The sequence below is a fragment of the Pteropus alecto genome, unplaced genomic scaffold (genome assembly GCF_000325575.1).
Source record: "Pteropus alecto unplaced genomic scaffold, ASM32557v1 scaffold117, whole genome shotgun sequence".
Classification (NCBI taxonomy): domain Eukaryota; kingdom Metazoa; phylum Chordata; class Mammalia; order Chiroptera; family Pteropodidae; genus Pteropus; species Pteropus alecto.
Window position 1 is genome coordinate 204350 of NW_006440642.1, and position 15625 is coordinate 219974.

Genomic DNA, 15625 nt, shown 5'->3' on the forward strand with positions numbered 1-15625 from the left:
ATTTCAAATATCAAATCTAAGGTTAAGGTAGAGACTGGTATTAAAAAGGCAGGATGAGGTATGTATCAAATGATTTCTATTATGAAGCCAGCTCTAAAATATTATCTGTTCTCATAGTCAGGGATTTATATCTACTTTGGTATTCACAATTAACTTTAAGAACACATTATACCTATTACTTTTTCTATATTTACACCTAACAAATATTTAGCTAATACTTTCCCATTACTGAATTGATCTGAATTTGACTGCAATGTCAGTCTTTTTATTTTACTGTATGTTGACGTTAAAGGTATAACATATAACCCCTGAATAATGCTAGTTGTAAATCTAATATGATTCCATGAGTATACTTTTCTGATAATAATATATGTGCAATTTTGTAATCACCCTGAGATTTCCTTTTACTAAGAATAGAGAAGTAAATCAGTGTCTGTTGTATGGCAGAAAAAGGTTTGGATAAAAGGACTGCTGATCATTTGTAGCCTTTGTGGCCTAAGCATTCTGGGATGCAACTAGGAGTATGGAGCATTTGGGTTAGAAAATTAACCTTTCAGAATTGTTGACCCTGAATCCCATGTCTTGGTTTATTAGAACCGTCCTAACAAAGCACCACAAATTGAATAACAGAAATTTATTGTCTCACAATTCAAGAGACTAGAAGTCTGAATCAAGCGTCAGAAGTGTTGGTTCTTTCTGAAGGCTATGAGGGAATATCTGTTCCTTGCCTCTCCCCTAGCTTCTGGTTGTTTCTGGAAACCTTTGGCATTTCTGGAGTTGAAGAAGCATCATCTGATGTCTGCCTTTATCTTCACATAGAGTTCTCCCTATGTTTGTATCTGTGTCCAATTTCAGCTTTTTATATAGACACTGGTTTTATTGAATTAGGCCCACCCCAATAACAACCTTAACTAATACATCTGTAGTTACCCTATTTCCAAATAAGGTGACATTCTGACGTGCTGGGGGCTAGGTTTTTCAATACATAAATCTGTGAAGAGAGGATACAATTCAGTCCATAATATCTCACTTTCCAAGGTAGCAAATTAAACGCCAATCTTATTTGAACTGGTAAATATTAGCATCTAGATTTTTTCTTTTATTTTTTAATTAAATTTATTTGGGTGACATTGATTAATACAATTATATAGGTTTCAAGTGTGCAATTCAATAATATGTCATATATATATTGCATTGTGTGCTCACCACCCAAAGTTAAATTATCTTCTATGACCATATATTTGACCTCCTTTACCCTTATTAATTCCCCTTTCCCCTTCCCTCTGTGAACCACTAAACTGTTGTTTGTATCCATGAGTCTCTGTTTCTATGTCTTGTTGTTTTGTTGCTTTCAGTTTTATAACCCACGTATGAGTGAAATCATATGGTTTTCAACTTTTTCTGACTTATTTTGCTTAGCATGATAATCTCAAGATCCATCCATGTTGTCACAAATGGCAGTATTTCATCTTATGGCTGAGTAATATTCCATTGTATTTGTGTACCACATCTTCTTTATCTAATCATCAATTGAAGGGCACTTAGGTTATTTCCATGTCTTTGCCCCTATAAATAATGCTGCAATGAACAATGAGGTGCATATATCTTTACAAATAAATGTTTTCAAGATTTTAGGATAGATACCCAAAAGAGGGATTGCTTGGTCATATGGTAATTCTCTTCTTAATTTTTTGAGAAACATTCATATAGTTTTCTATAGTGGCTATAGAAGTTTACATTTCCACCAGCAGAGCATGAGGATTCCTCATTCCTGCACAGTCTCTCTAACACTTGTTATTACTTGTCCTGTTGATGATAGTCATTGGAACAGGTGTGAGGTGGTATCTCTTTGTGATTTGGATGTGCATTTTCCTAATAGTTAGTGAAGTTGGGCATCTTTTCATATGTTTTGACCATTTGCATATCTTCTTGGGAAAAGTGTTCAGGTCCTCTGCCCATTTTTTAATTAGATTGTTTGTTTATTTTTTTCTGAAATGCAAGGACGTGAGGTCTCTGGGAAATTTCTTAATTCAGATCAGAACGAGGTGCCCCATAACAGTCAAATCAGGAACTCAGAGAGATGCCAGGCACAGCATCCAGCCTTCCCAGAAAAAGTAGTTTGCCAAGGTCTTAGCAGAATTTGTCACAAGCCTAGTCCCACTAAAAAACAAAAATAAAAAACAAACAAACAAACAAACAAACCTGTAGCTAGCTTTTAGAAATGATCAATAGGAGTATAGCCATGTTTAGTAAGAACTCAGTAATACTAGACACCAAAGTGAGGACAGTTTTCTTAATTCCAAATCCCATCCATTTGAGGAAACAGCATTTTTGATACAAGTGCCCACAGAAAGCTGTTGTCAGGAAGGAACTGACAAGACCAGCAAAGACAATCGTGTTTTTCAAAAAAATTATGTGATCATCCTACCTCTGTTTTGAAGTGTTATAAGTGAGTATCCAAAAGCAAGGATAAGACTTGGAAAATATGTTCAATTCTTTGAAGTTTAAAGGCAAAAGGTAATTCAAAATCCCTGCCAAGTAAAGCATTTATGGCCTGATTGCAATAAATAGCTTGAGTTTAGATTTATTTTAGGTAAACTAAGATAATAATATGCTTTGCTCATAAACAAACGCTAATAAAAATTCATGGGAAAACTTGGTTTCAGCAAGTTGGTCTATTGTCCAATAGAAATCTTGTGTAAAAAGATATATTTTGTATTACTTATCCAACTAGTTAAGGTGGCTTTCATGGAGAAATACTACATATTATCCAAGGATTAGGCTAAAGTTGAATGTCCTATTTAGCCCAGCAGCCAGAAAAATCAGTCTTTTCAGATAGATTAAATTTTTGCCTGCTCAATTTTTTTTTCAAAGAAATTGACATTCAAGCTAGCAAGATAATAAAAAATAAGACAAAAACTCAGGAGTCACAGAAAACACAGCTGCCAATGAGCAAAGCAAATAAGAGGGTCAGAAACTTAGCAAGTGATTATAATAGACTACATGGAAACAATTGATAAATATTAAAGCAGCCGTGGCTTCTATTATACATGAAACATTTTTTATGTATTTTCTGTTGTGACAGGAATTAGTTCCAGAATAAAGAGACCAAGTCCTTCCCTGTAGTGAATAAACAATTATGTTGGAAATGTTCGGTGAGTTTTTTTGCGAGCAACAGAGTCAAAGTTAAGGTCGGTGGTCACCAAGAAAAATAACTGTCTTTGTAAGTTAGAAGTAGAAAGGTACAGATTCATATGCATATACTACATACAGCAGCTGGCTTCACAAAATTCCACTGACTTCCCCAAAGCTCAACTTCTCAGTGGGTAAAGTAGAAATGGTGAATGCTACCCTGATTCTAGCACCTCTCCTTCTCTCTCCCACTTCAATGACAGCTGTTCTGGGGAATTACCAGGCTTTGGGTAAAACAGATATTATAGTTCATTTTTATTTGGTAAAACTTACTGAGAAAAAATAATAAAAAATAAAAAAAACCTACTTACATTTCTGTGTCAATGAACAGAGGCAAACTTACTAAATTTTAGAGGGAACTTTTTATCTTTAAAATACAAGAAAACAAGACCATGTTAATTAAAGTTGATTGGCTTTCCAAAAGACAAGTGTCAGGATATAAAAGATTTATCAATTATGATTGCAGAGGAATATTAAAAGGTTCTTAACCTTTGTTGATATTCAACATTTCTTCTGTGGTCCTACCTTTTTTTCTTACAAATTATTGCAATAGAAAATTAAATCATATTAGAAGGCCAAGGTGGTGACAAGTCTTCAGAATTTGGGATACGGAAAGTTGCAAAGCCATGTATGATTATTTAGGAGATGTCTAAAAACATACCATAGATTGTGCTTCTTAACACATATGTTAGCATAAAAATATTTTCCCCAAAATACAAAAGAAGTTGTTCCAGGTAATATTGTTGTACAAAAAAACTACTCCAAATTTAACAGCAGTCTCTTATTATGCTCACAGCTTCCGTAGTTTAGTAATTTACAAAAAATAAAAAACAAAGCATAAATGATTTGTCTCTGCTCTACAATATTCCAGACCTAAAATAGGAAGACTCAAAAGCTAGGTTGACTCAAAAGCTAGGTTGACTCAACAGGATAGAATCATCCGAATGTTCATTTACTCATGTCACTGGAACCTGGGATGAGAAAACTCAAAAACTAAGATCTCAAACTGGAGACCCTACATGTAGCTTCTCCCTATGGCTTTATTTCCTCACAGCACAGTGTCCTCAGTTTAACCACATTTCTTACATAGTGGCTCAGAGCTCCAAAAGTGATGCTCTAGCAAACAAAGTAAGAAGTTGCCTGGTCTTTTCTGACCAACGTTGAGAAGTTGCTTCGTATCATTTCCATAGCACTATATTGGTTATAAGCAACACACTAGTCCTCTCAAATTCAAGAAGAGGAGACAAAGACAAAACCTCTTGATGGTAACCATATCATGTGAAATGGGAGATATTGTTGTAGTCATCTTTGAAAAGTACAATCTGACACAGAAGATTTTATATTTCCAAATGAGTTATGGAACAAAATTATAGCTTTAGCTAGTATGTTAATTTTTGTGTATTTAGTCAGCATGCATTTACTAAGCATCACATACTTAATATGCTCTGTTAGGAGTTATTAGGTGTAAATTAAGAATAATGTATAGTCCTTGTCCTCATGGATCATACAATCCCAAAAAAATGTAAAACATATTTTTTCTGCTAAAGACTGTAGATGTTTAATGATGGGGCTCAGAGAAAGATTGAATAGTTAGGAAAGGTTTTTGGGAGGTTGGCTTTCAGCTGGGTTTTGAGGAAGAGGAACCAATTAAATCCAACAAAGAGTTGTATACATTCCTGAGACATAAAGTCTGAACCACAGCAGCAGGGCTAGGTAGAAAAGACACATGTGTTGGCCAATCTGGAACAGATAGGCTTTTCTTATACAAGTAGTGGAAGACATGTAATTTGTTTTCAAAGAATTTACATTGGCTATAGGTAAAGAGTTTGAGAGAAGGTAATGTGGGGCTGGTTCTGGGATAGGTGCAGAATCCTTAAAGAGTCTTAGCATGGGTCAAAGGCAAATAAGACAAAATTGCTTCTCTTAAAAGAAATAGAAGATCAGAGGATTACCTAAAATGGGAATATAAAAAAAGATATAAAATCTCAGTGGGAAGAATAGAATAGGATTTATAAATGTGATACTGTTAAACAAATAAACAAAATCATGACCAAAAGCTTTTCTAAAAGAAAGGGTTTACTAAGTCTCATGCTAGTCAGAAAAGGACCAGGTCCTGAGACATAAAGTCTGAACCACAGCAGCAGGGCTAGGGAGAAAAGACACATGTGTTGGCCAATCTGGAACAGACAGGCTTTTCTTATATAAGTAGTGGAAGACATGTAATTTGTTTTCAATGAATTTATATTGGCTATTGGTAAAGGGTTTGAGAGAAGGTGGGGCTGGTTCTGGGATAGGTGCAGAATCCTTAAGGAAGAAGTGTTTACTGCATTGAATCGGTCATGGACAATGATCCAGAAAGTTCATGTGTAAGCCAGAAGCAAAAGTGCCTGGTAGTAGGTGGTGCCTGGCAATTGTCTTTAGATAATTGTGGAAACAGCCTCCAGAGAGTTAATTCAAAGTTTCAGCATACATTCAGGAATGTGTACAGTCTTTTGTCGATTTTGGCCTGCAGTCCTTAAATGACTAACCTCTCTTGCATTTTCCTTCCACCTTCAGGCCTGCTATAATTTAATTTATAGCACCTTAGAATTATTTTCTTGTCAATATGATTTGAGATTAACTTGGAAAATACAGAAAATTTGAGATATAAAAGAGGAAGGTAGAAGTTTATGATTTTCTAAATAAGGCTATTCAGAAATACATAGTCTAATGTTGTAAGAATGAATAATATGTTTAGTAAAAGGATGGAAGATAAAACCAGAAAAAATGTAAATAGGATCATAAAGTCGTGAGTCTTATACTTTTCTGAAAATTATATATGCTCTGGGTGGCCAGTGTATGCCTATGAAGAGGGTGGCATGACTGAAGGTCATAGAATAAAGAAAAGATGGTTAAAATTCTCATTTAGTTTTAATTCTAGTTAAGTTTGCTTCATCACCAATAGTCATTCATAAAAACATTCCAAAAACCATCATACTTTTTAAAGAAACAATTAACTATTGAGAAAACTTTCTTCTCTGTTCTTATTTCTTCTCTGACATAGTATCTTAGAACAAATGCTATTGCCCATGTATTTTGTAATTGGCATAGTTTTTTTCAATTTAAATTGTTAGGTAGCTAGTCAGATCTGAATGACAGGAGCGAAGGCCCAGCTCTGTAACCATAGAAACTTCCCTTGAAGATCTTCCTTATGCACTTCCCAGAAATACCTCCCTTTTAGGGTTATAAATTAGTCCAAATCCTAGAGCATTAAGACCATAAAAGCTGCTGGCCTAAATCAGCTACAAATGCATGTGCAAAAAGTACTGCCCCTAACTTCACCCTCATTATACCGTCATTATAATCTCATGACTATGCCTGGAAGTTCATGAATCTAATTATAACAGACTGAATTCTGGGTAAGCACATGCGCAGTAAGCAAAGTTATATAGCAGCCAGGTGTCAATCAAGGTGACTTCACTTGCCAATCACCTAGAAATGTCTTTAGGACCATCCAGTCAGGGCAACCAAACATAGCACAGGCCTCTCCCTCCCCCGGGGTTAGAGCTCTCCACCTTCCCTGGCTGTAACCTGCATCTTTCCTTAAGGGTATATAACCTCATTTCCACGTGGCTAGTTTTAGGCTTGACCTGTCTTCTACCTCATATGTGCTTTTAATAAGCAAATATTACTCATATTCACTGAGCAGAAATTCATTTCTTTAGCAGTGAAAAGGACCTAGAGGTGTGTGTGTAACCAGAACTTTGATTGCTCCAATAATGAAATTATCCATAAAATAACAAATAATATATGTTGAAACATGTTGAGACTTTTACTCAATTTCCATAGTCTTACTTATTCTACATTGTATAATGTATTTTTTTTTTTTTTAAGACAGCTCGGGTATTCCTGTGTTACAGAGGAACATTTAACTTAGAAACTGAGTGGACACACCAAAGTTAATCTACATATCAAGTAACATAATTGGATAAACATGTAATTACAAATTACATGCATAATTATGTATCTTGCATATTAAAGAATATAAATATATTTTTTGAATTAGTAAGCCTAAATTCCTCTTTATTTTTAGATAAAAAACAATTGTTGACACAAATTCTAGATTTTCCTCCTGTGCCGTACTGGATAATTTTCTAAACTCTCAGGAATATATGAATCTCACATTGGATAGAACTGGAATGAACCATAGGAATAAAGCTGTTGAGCAGAAGGAATGGAAAGGAAAGAATGAATACAAAAATAGGCAAAATGGAATTGGCATCTCACTGAATACGGTATTTTAGAGTTTCTTTTGAGAAATTTCATAGGGTAATTATATATTGTTCTTGTGGAATGTTGTCTGGGGCATAAAACGATGGCATTAATAATACAAACATCAAAAGTTCTATCTTCATGTTTGAAACATACTGCTTGATCTCATATGTATTTGATCTGGGCCATTATTGACAAAATGTGCTCACAGAACTTTTAATCACTCTTTTCAAAGTATTTTTTTACACTACTAAGTTTTTCTGAGGTTATTTATTTATTTATTTTATTTTCCTTTCTCTAGGTAAGAGCCCCCTCCTTCTAATTCAGATAATTACCCTGAAACTTGTGATTTGGGTCCTCTTGTTCTTGATTAAGTAACTCAGGTCTTCTCGTTATTGACTCAGGTCCTCTAGTTATTGATTAAGGATCACTAAAGCTTAGAATTCTTCTGGGTCCATTGTAAGCAGAAATTGCCTTGGGCCAGGCAGAGCCATTGTAGTCATGGGGAGGAGGGGACCCTTAACCCAGGACTTTCTTTAAGTAATATATTAATCTAGTCTGTCTTCCCTTACTAAGCTTATTCTTTTCACTTAATAAGAAAATCAATAGTAAGAAAATTAATAGATATATAATTTAAATAACAAGTTTGCATCTTCCTTTCTTCCTTGTCTAGGGACAGGGGAGGCATTTTGGCGGGATACATCCTTTGGCAGAACTCGAGACCCCGTTCTGACTGAGACAGAGAGGGAAATAACTCCATGGATGGAGCTCCGTAAAACCGCAAAAGACAGAAACGATGACCCTTCTCAGAAGGAAGCAGATACAGAAAAAGAGACCTCCCGTCCCTTAGCATCCATACTAAGAAGTGGTTCATAGCTCTTAGAAAAAAAATTAGGCAGGAAAGATAGATAGTGGGGTTTTCAGGTCCACCTACAAATTGCTGAGGCATCCTCTTCTACAAAGGCCCACTCCACTCTGCCCACAATTAAGTAAGGCAAAGACATTTTTAGGCTAAAAAGTAACTTCCACAAAGAAACAGGTAGGCAGAGAATTAGATACCAGTTTAAGCTGGTCACTCACACCTGTGCAATGAAGACCGTAATGACTCCCAACTCACCTGAACTTCATTATGCCATCATTATAATATAATGCATATGCCCAGAATTTCATTAATATCATTATAACAGACTGAATTCTGGGAACAAACATGTGCAGAAAGTAAATGATGAGTCACTGAGTCTCATCCATCTTAGTTATCCATTAAGGAAACCCACTCCTCTAAGAAAAGCAACCACCCACAGTAAGTCGGGATAAACACCCAAAAGGCTTTGTTACCAGGCCCTTGAGCCACCCTTCTCTTGCTCTGGCCTGCTTCCACATCTGGAAGTGTACTGTTGCCTTACTTTCTCTTCTAATAAAGCTATTCTTTTCTGTGTCTTGCTCAATTCCTTGTTCGAGACATCAAGAGCCTGGACAACATATCGCGAGGAAATGGATCCCCACTCTCTGCTAACATATCCTCTTCAATATGAAATCAAATGTATACAAATTGTCAAGGCAATACCCACTGACAAGATTCAATTCAAGTAACAGAATGCACACCAGATCAGAATGCACACCAGATCAGCAGCATTTTATATAGTTCTACCAACTAAAGAATGATCATTTTCAAAGAATAAAATGCCAAAACATTTGTCTATTGGAAGACCCTCTTAAGCTAAGTGCTAAATATAATTCACTCAAACACTTTTCAGTATTTATCTTTTCAGCTTATCTCATCCAAGCAGCCATTATATCAGAAGACAAATGTGTCCATCAAATAGGGGCTGGAAGGAAAGCAGAAGAACAAGATAAATATCACCTTTGTATGGGCCAATCTTCAGGCTTAGGATACAGAGCAGTTAGGAAAGAATCTAGAGTGGGATGTTGGCACTATGTGAACACATAGTGCAGAGGTTTATCTCTGAACATAGCAAGGCAGAACTATAATGCATCACTGTTCTCCCTAATTCACCGAGGAGCTTCCTGAATGTTAGAAATTATTTGTATCTCTGACCTCTTGCTTCCTGCTGCAAATAGATTTTCCTAACCCTGGCAGGTTCTAGTTGTTTTACATATCTCCAAACCCCTGTTTCACATACAGGTTATCTAGTAAAGCAACTGGTTTTCTTAAGTGCCAAGGACTTTCCTTCTGTATAATCTCTATTTGAGTACTGCTTAAACCTTCTTCTTTAATTTGTACCCATTGTCATATCTGTGTCATATATGTGGTCTGCACAGTTAGCCCTCTATTTTGCTCCAGACCACAGATTGTATGTGATCCTTGAATTGGGCTACTAGCTTTTGCTTTTCTTTTTTATTTTACATATGCTGAATCCACTACTTGTTTTTCTGCTCCTGAATTAAATCTAGTGCCCTTTCTGATATTCTTAATTAAATGTCATTTGCCTGACATGACAAAATCTGCTATATTTCTCTCCAAAGAGTCTTACAAATAGAGCTAGAACATTAGTGTTCTTGTTTTTAAGGCAGGGTGGGGAAACTACAGCCCATAGGCCAAATCTCGTCTAATGTCTATTTTTGTAAGGAAGTTATATTGAAATACAATGGAGTAGAGGAGTAGCAACAGAGACCATATATCACACAAAGCCTAAAGTATTTAGTATGTCACCTTTTACAGAAAAAGAAGTTTGCTGAGTTAGGGGCTTAGGGAAACAAGGAGGTCATTTTCATAATGTATGGTATTAATACTTTTTGTAAGAGGAAATGGAAGAAGTGAAGGTAACTAGAAAATCCCATTTAATTTCTAGTTATTCCTACTCAATATGCTCATGAAATTGATTACATTTTTTAAAAATCCTGCAGTAACTAAGAAGATGAAATGCACCCTACCAGGAGACTAGATTAAGGGAGGAATTCTAGAATAAAAATTAAAAGATATGTTTATAGTTTACTCCAAGAAAGAATTTAAATTTCCCTAAACAAAGATATTTGAGTCCCATAGTCTCCAATTCAAAACAATCAAAACTTCCTTTTCCTTTCCTTTTATTATCATGGCTAGAAAATATAAAGGGGGAAATCAGAATTGTCCAGAAGAGAAAAGTGCTGTTTATCTGACTAGTTTTTCTCCCCTCTTATCTAGAGCTAAGTCATTTTTGTTCTTTTTTGGTAGCATGATTATCTCACTCTACAGTCTTCCCCCACCACCATGGTTTTGAGAAATGAAGAATTTATAAAAATATAAAAGACTTATTGTTCTGTACAGCACAGACAACTTCCTAGCTCCTTATCATATAATTAATTTGAAGATGAGTTTGAGAACCTGTCATGACTCTTTCTGGAATATGTGATATCCTGTTGCCTTTTAAATTGTCATACTGTTCCTTTATTTAAAAAAAAAAAAATTAGCTTAGGTATAAGAAATGCATGACTAGGCAAAAATGTAGGCTTATAATATATCATCTTGAAGTTATGATGTGTCACTATTTTTAATAATAATAATAGTAATACAACTATTTCTTTTGAAGTATGTTGAATCTCATTGGTTCTGGCCTCTGTGTGCTGATCCTTCATTGTAGGTGTGTTAGTCAAGAATTTTAGTTGCAGACAATAGAATTCAATGTAAATAACTTCATGAGATAAGGATTTATTTAGGAATAGAGTGAGTTCGAAGAATCATTAGAGGCATTCCAAGATAGAGACTTCGGGCAAGGTTGCTACTGTCCCTACCATGATTAGAGTCTGAATCAGGAGCTACTTACATAGCTACTGTTTCCCTCTTTCCACCCTTAGGAAGCTACAAGAACTGTAAGGTTGTACAGTTCATCTCAGATACAAGTATCAAATAAAATAATCCATGTTTATCATTTTACATTGAGGCACTAATTATTCCACCCGTATTAACCCTGAAAGCTATATTTGTGTTTAGAAATAGATTCTTGATTCAATCAGCAATAACTTTTTTTTGTTGTTGTTGTTATGGAAACATTAGTTAACAAAATGTGGTAAGTTTCAGTTGTACTTTTTAACAGTAAAGCATATATATATATATAGATAGATTATATATATATATAATCTATCTATATATAGATAGATTTCTTTCTGAGCCCTACTCTGGGCTATGGCAGAGAATGAAACTCAGACAATAAATAAACTACTGAAAATATAATAGGACGAGTAATGATCAGTCCTGTAAAGAAGTATGATGCAGGTTGATTATATGAAGGTTATCATGAGGGAGAATATTTTGTAAATCCAAATATATACAAAATCCAAGTATACCTCAAATTATTTGATATTAAATATAATGTGAAAGATATTTTAACTTTCCTAGTTCTAACTAATATATAATACAAAAGGCTTCTATTTATCACAAAATGCAGATTAAATTATCCTGAAAATCTGTAGCAACAAAACACTAAAATGCAAATAAATCTATAATCTATTTCTATATATAGATATAGATTATTATAAGTATAGACATTAGACCTAGATGGGCTTGAAGCAATAGACATCTTCTGAGGTCAAGATGGACTAAAGAATTTGAGTTGTAAGTAAATTTTGTCTGCCAGAAGACACTTCCTAAGGAGGGAGTCCTGGAACTTGGTCTTAATGGTCATCGTTACGACGAATGCCCATCAACATGGGTTAAGTTACAAAGGTTTGGGCCCATACGTGAAGGGATGTGGAATCTGAGACTCCAGTACAAAGTTAACACTCATGAGAGGTTAGAGCCTTCATGAATGGAAAAATCTTTACCATAGCAGACAGTAAACCTATCTTTGCCTGCTTTGGCTTTGGGTGCAAGGAATCAAAATTTCCTCTTCGACTTTATGGTAGTGGGTCAGGCCTTATGTAGATTTACGGCCTGAATTTAAACTATATATGTCATCTAAAACTTAAGGTGAACCAAATGGCAAAATCAAAGTCAAATCTTCTCTGGAATACGACAGTCTTAATGCAGGCCTCAGAGATTCCTCACAGATAAAATTCTAGTGAATATGAAAATTAAACACATGCCTACATGCAAGAAAACCAGGCATCAAAAGTGAAAATAATAAAAAATGGAAAATGTAAATACCAGAATCAGATACATAAGGACTTCAGAAATCCATATTAATAGATACAAAATATTAAAGAACATGTTAAATATGATTAAAGAAATAAAAGTGGTAATGGAAAATATACGTAAGAAGTAAAGTCTATAAAATAATCGTGCTTTAAAAAGAACCAAATAGAACTTTTAGGAATCCTTGAATAGGTCCAGAAAAAAAAGCATCTTGAGATTTTGATTGCATTGAACTTGAAAATCTGTGGTGACTGCCATCTTGAATCTCCTCACAGAAAAGCAAAAATTTCTTAACAGAGGACTTTTCAGGTTAGTTTTATTCCAAGATACATTCTGGACCTGGATACGATTGCTAATGAGATCCCTTTCTCATACATTTTCTAATTCCTCATGTATAGAAAAGCTATTGATTTTTTATGTTGCTATTCTATCATTACAATCTTATTTCTTCTAATACTTTTGCAATTGAGTCTCTGTCAGTCAAGAAACATCTAGAAACAATGATAGTTTTTGCTCTTCATTTCCAATGCATAATTCTTTTTCTCTTGCACTGGCTTGAATCCAAAACAGTATTGAACAATAGTTCTGATTGTGAACATCTCTATCTTATTCCTAAATTAATGAGAATATTTCTAGCTGTTCATTCATAAGTTTAAGTTGGGTAGAATATTTCTAGCACAGGGTTCAGCAAACCCATGGGCCAATTGCCCAGTAGCCTGCTTTTATAAATACAGTTTTGTTGGAACTCAGCCATATATATTGCCTATGGCTGCTTTCACACTACGATGATAGGCAGACCCAAGTACGGACTGCAAAGCTAAAAATATTTCACTATCTGGCTCTTTTCAAAAATTTTGGCTGAGAGCATATATATCAAATTTCTTTATAAATCTGGTGTCCTATGAGCTTTTAAATAAATGTTGAACTACTTCAAATGCTTATTTTCAAATATTGAGATCATATTCCCTTTGTTCTTCAATCTTTTAATGTAACATATCTTAACAAAATTATAGTTTTGATGTCTCATTTTATCAATAGAATAATCTCTATTTATTCATTGTATTATAATACACTGAGAATTTTAATTTGAAACTACTGTATTTGGAGTATTTGAACCTCTATATGTAACATTGTTTTACACATTTTGGATGCTATTTCTCATTATACTTCTCTCATGAGGAGAAGAATGAAATTATGACTAATTAAATGACACTTTAAATATTTTATTCTGGAAGGTTTAATTTAAAAACAATCCTGAAATGATGTAAGCCTACTGCCTTTTTACAGTATTTTTTATGTCTATTTTTAATTTATTCCAACATATTTGATCTATTAGCATGTTCTATGACTCAAGTAACTTTTTTTCTAAAATATATTTATTTCATCTAGCTTTGCAAATTCATTAACAAATAATCATATATAGCAATGGTCATCTATAAACACTACCCTAGCAGTGCATGAGGATGTTTGTTTTCCCATAGTCTGGTTAACTCTAATAGATAATATTGCAAATTAAAACATAAAATTATACTCTGATGCTTGCAAATGACACCATCATTGTTTCAGTAATGTGCTTTCCCTGAACCTGCAAGGGTAAACACATACATGTACAGACAATTGGATTTCCTTTTCTGCAAATGTTTTATTTGTGCCCTCAAACTACTTTTCCTTTGAATTTTTTCTTATTGATCAGTATCTTTTATAGATACTTTGTAGACTATTACTTTGTCAATTATAATATTGCCATTATAATAATTATAGTAGTGTTCTAGTTGGCAGCTTGTTTTTTAATTTGGTTTATAGTTTGTGTATAAGTGTGTGGGAATGACAAAGCCAAGTCATTTCATCCCTATCTATAGGTTGACAATTTCTAACTTTATCCACTAAATCCAATTTTCACTTTCTGCAACAAACAAGTTACAGGGATTTGTCCCCAGAATCTTTATAGATGTCAAGGTCCAAGCTTCTGAGGCTGTGTCCAATTCTTACTCTTTGTAGCAGCAGATTTCATCCACGACTTAACATGGTAGATCCTCTCATTTTCCTCTTTAATCTCTGGAAATTCTTTTCTTGTACTTTAATTTGTCTATTTTTTAAAAAAAAATTTAAAACATTCAATATACCATTTTTAATACTTGCAATGCAATGTGAAAGTTTTAAAATATGTTCAATTCACATTTCTGCCGTGTGTGTGTGTGTGTGTGTGTGTGTGCGCTTGCAAATGCACACACGAGCACCCTTAGTTTCTATTTGGGAGTGGAGCGGATATGAAAGTGTCCATTATTTTAATTTCGTTTGCCTTAATTTCTAATGAATGCATTTAAGACTATATCTTTCTCTCTAATTACCTCTTTGGCTATATCCTTCAGGCATATAGTCAGGTTTTTTGGTCCTTTTTCTTCCTGAAATAGACTAATTTTTCATTTGGTTTTTAAATTCTAGAATACTTGAAAAATACAAGTAATTAGTTTTGTTTTGACTATACTGCTAAATTAAATTGTGGATTTATTGTGTTTTTGTAAGATATACCAAGTGAGTTCTCTTTGGGACACTTATTAGGTTAATGTATGTGCCTATATATATATTTGTGTACCCATGCACATACTAAACCATGTGTGTTTTGATGTAAAATGTTCGTTTATATTGAATATAAATACCTACAAACATATCTACATATAGGCTGAGTCTCAGGAGACCATGGATGCTTGAGTTTTCCTAGATATAAGAATTTGCAGAAGTTTCTTTTCATTTGTTTTCTCTTGCTTTTTCTAGAAAATGACACAGAGCATACACATGAAGGCAAAGCTACAGGATAATATAAAAAGCAAAATTACCAAGGTCTTTCTTCCTCTTTCACAGAAGTGAGTTTGAATTTTAGTGTTCTCTAGGCCCATACTTAATGGGGAATCTGCCACATCAGAAGAGCCCAGATCAGGAACTTGCTGCTTTTCTTCCTCTATAGGTATAATCTAATCAGACTTTATTTTGTTTATTTTTTTAATGTTATTTTTTTATTATGCAATTTATTTTCAAAACAAACTTTACTTACAAATTTCTAAATGCATTTGAGAATATTGTAAATGTCAATGCCTATTAAATTTATCTAAATCAATT